Source organism: Triticum dicoccoides, chromosome 2A (genome assembly GCF_002162155.2).
Source record: "Triticum dicoccoides isolate Atlit2015 ecotype Zavitan chromosome 2A, WEW_v2.0, whole genome shotgun sequence".
NCBI lineage: Eukaryota > Viridiplantae > Streptophyta > Magnoliopsida > Poales > Poaceae > Triticum > Triticum dicoccoides.
The window spans coordinates 40,502,311-40,506,613 of record NC_041382.1 but is presented as its reverse complement, the minus strand read 5'-3'; positions in this window follow the sequence as shown (position 1 = coordinate 40,506,613).

Here is a 4,303-nt window from a genome sequence, read left to right as displayed (position 1 = left end):
GTTTTATGTGGCTGCTACGGGCTTTAAGTAAGAACCAATCTCACCTACGCATCAAAACCACAACGATAGTTTGTCAAATAGACTCTGTTTTAACCTTCGCAAGGACCGGGCGTAGCCACACTCGGTTCAGCTAAAGTTGGAGAGACAGTCGCCCGCAAGCCACCTATGTGCAAAGCACGTCGGGGGAACCGGTCTCGCGTAAGCGTACGCGTAATGTTGGTCCGGGTCGTCTCGTCCAACAATACCGCCGAACCAAAGTATGACATGCTGGTAGGCAGTATGACTTATATCGCCCACAACTCACTTGTGTTCTACTCGTGCATATAACATCAACATAAATAACCTAGGCTCGGATACCACTGTTGGGTTTCGTAGTAATTTCAAAAAAATTCCTGTGCACACGCAAGATCATGTGATGCATAGCAACGAGAGGGGAGAGTGTTGTCTACGTACCCAACGCAGACCGACTGCGGAAGCGCTGACACAACGTAGAGGAAGTAGTCGTACGTCTTCACGATCCAACCGATCAAGCACCGAAACTACGACACCTCCGAGTTCGAGCACACGTTCAGCTCGATGACGATCCCCGGACTCCGATCCAGCAGCAGGGCTACGCCTAAACTCCGCTACAGTTTTATCGAGGACTATGGTGGCAGGGGGCACCGCACACGGCTAAGGAATAGATCACGTGGATCAACTTGTGTGTTTCTGGGGTGCCTCTGCCTCAGTATATAAAGGACTAGAGGGGGAGGCTGGGCGGCCAAGGGTGGCGCGCCAGGAGAGTCCTACTCCCTCTGGGAGTAGGATCCCCCCCCCCCAATCCTAGTTGGAATAGGATTCGCGGAGGGGGAAAAGAGAGAGAGGGGGCCGGCCACCTCTCCTAGTCCTAATAGGACTAGGGGAAGGGGGAGGCGCACAACCCATGTAGGGCTGCCTCTTATTTTTTCCACTAAGGCCCATCATGGCCCATTTAGCCCCCGGGGGGTTCCGGTAACCTTCGCGGTACTCCGGCAAAATTCCGATTTCACCCGGAACACTTCCGATATCCAAACATAGGCTTCCAATATATCAATCTTTATGTCTCGACCATTTCGAGACTCCTCGTCATGTCCGTGATCACATCCGGGACTCCGAACTAACTTCGGTACATCAAAATGCATAAACTCATAATATATCTGTCATCGTGTCCTTAAGCGTGCGGACCCTACGGGTTCGAGAACAATGTAGACATGACCGAGACATGTCTCCGGTCAATAACCAATTGCGGGACCTGGATGCCCATATTGGCTCCTACATATTCTACAAAGATCTTTATCGGTCAGACCGCATAACAACATATGTTTGTTCCCTTTGTCATCGGTATGTTACTTGCCCGAGATTCGATCGTCGGTATCCAATACCTAGTTCAATCTCGTTACCAGCAAGTCTCTTTACTCGTTCTGTAATACATCATCTCGCAACTAACTCATTTAGTTGCAATGCTTGCAAGGCTTAAGTGATGTGCATTACCAAGAGGGCCCAGAGATACCTCTCCGACAATCGGAGTGACAAAACCTAATCTCGAAATACGCCAACCCAACATCTACCTTTGGAGACACCTGTAATGCTCCTTTATAATCACCCAGTTACGTTGTGACGTTTGGTAGCACCCAAAGTGTTCCTCTGGCAAACGGGAGTTGCATAATCTCATAGTTATAGGAACATGTATAAGTCATGAAGAAAGCAATAGCAACATACTAAACGATCGGGTGCTAAGCTAATGGAATGGGTCATGTCAATCAGATCATTCAACTAATGATGTGACCTTGTTAATCAAATAACAACTCATTGTTCATGGTTAGGAAACATAACCATCTTTGATTAACGAGCTAGTCAAGTAGAGGCATACTAGTGACACTTTGTTTGTCTATGTATTCACACATGTATTATGTTTCCGGTTAATACAATTCTAGCATGAATAATAAACATTTATCATGATTATAAGGAAATAAATAATAACTTTATTATTGCCTCTAGGGCATATTTCCTTCATGAACTTGGCCACATATGATGACACAATGCGAAGGTTTCCCAATTTTTTGATTTTTTTTGAATTTTTTATGCCCGTTTCAAAATGCGGTCAAAACGGCGGGAATGACCGTTCCTAGCTAGTGGTTGAATCTTGGATTTTTTGGTGTTTCTCTGATTAAATAGATACTTATGTACCTAGAAATGATTTTTGGAAAAAATAAATAGCAAACCATGAGGCAGCTGCAGTTCAAATTTGACCCGCTTCCAACTGAATCGGCGGAAATTTGTCTTTTTCACGAGAGGTGGATCAAATCTTTTTACACCCAACCATTTGATCAATTGTGCATTAAATATGGCCTAGTATTTTAGAAAAATGATTTGGTCCAATTTTGCAATAATTATTTGGGAGGTCCTTCACAAAAAAACCTCCTTTTGGGCACTCAAAAAATGGAAAATGATTTTTTCGTCCAACGAAAATGAAAACTTCCTTAGACAACATTGTTTGCCATTCCAATATGCACACTTGTGCACAATATGAGATCATTTGAACAAACTATGCCATGAATGTGGCCATAAGATTGATCATTTGGCTTGAAAGCCATTGATCTGCACACATGATAGCTCGTTTCTGAGAACACTTTTTTATAATAATTGCCGTATTACAAGTTTGTTATTTTTCCTAGGAACTTGGCCACATATGATGACACAATGCGAAGGTTTCCCAATTTTTTGATTTGTTTTGAATTTTTTATGCCCGTTTCAAAATGCGGTCAAAACGATGGGAATGACCGTTCCTAGCTAGTGGTTGAATCTTGGAATTTTGTTGGTGTTTCTCTGATTAAAAAGATACTTATGTACCTAGAAATGATTTTTGGAAAAAATAAAGAGCAAACTATGAGGCAGCTGCAGTTCAAATTTGACCCGCTTCCAACTGAATCGGTGGAAATTTGTCTTTTTCACGAGAGGTGGATCAAAACTTTTTGCACCCAACCATTTGGTCAATTGTGCATTAAATATGGCCTAGTATTTTAGAAAAATGATTTGGTCCAATTTTGCAACAATTATTTGGGAGGTCCTTCACAAAAAAACCTCCTTTTGGGCACTCGAAAAATGAAAAATGGTTTTTTCGTACAAAGAAAATGAAAACTTTCTTAGGCAACATTGTTTGCCATTCCAATATGCACCCTTGTGCACAATATGAGATCATTTGAACAAACTATGCCATGAATGTGGCCATAAGATTGATCATTTGGCTTGAAAGCCATTGATCTCCAAACATGATAGCTCGTTTCTGATAACACTTTTTTAAAATAATTGTCGTATTACAAGTTTCTTATTTTTCCTGGGAACTTGGCCACATATAATGACACAATGCGAAGGTTTCCCAAATTTTTTTTTTTAAAAAAAAATTATGCCCGTTTCAAAATGCAGTCAAAACGGCGGGAATGACTGTTCCTAGCTAGTGGTTGAATCTTGGAATTTTTTTGGTGTTTCTCTGATTAAATAGATACTTATGTACCTAGAAATGATTTTTGGAAAAAATAAAGAGCAAACTACAAGGCAGCTACAGTTCAAATTTGACCCACTTCTGGCTGAATCGGCGGAAATTTGTCTTTTTCACGAGAGGTGGATCAAATCTTTTTACACCCAACCATTTGGTCAATTGTGAATTAAATATGTACTAGTATTTTATAAAATTGATTTGGTACAATTTTGCAACAAATATATGCTAGGTCCTTCACAAAAAATCTCATTTTGGGCACTCAAAAAATGGAAATTGTTTTTTCACGAGAGGTGGATCAAAAGCTTTTGTCATGCAACTATTTGGTCAATTTTATATAAAATGTGGTCTACTATTTTAGAAAAAAATGGAGTGGTGCTATTTTGGAACAAACATTTGGTAGGTTCTTCACAAAAAAATCATTTATGCACTCGGAAAATAGAAAAAGATTTTATTGTGCAATAAAAATTAAAGCTCTATTTGGCAACATTGTTTGCCATTTCAAGATGCACACTAATGCAAATACGAGATTATTTTGACAAACTATGCCATTGTTATGTTTTAAAAAAATCAGAGATTTGAGTCCAATTTTTTGAGATTCAAAAGCGAGACAACTGGCCAACGAGACGCGAGGAACCACCTTCACGCGGATCATCAAATTGGATGCAATATGAGCCGTCTATCGTGCATCCATCCAACGGTGGAGCCTCTCCCGAGTAACAAAAACCCTAACCCACCCACCCACCCTCCTCGATCCCCGCCGCCGCCACCCACCCACCCACCCACTCCCGA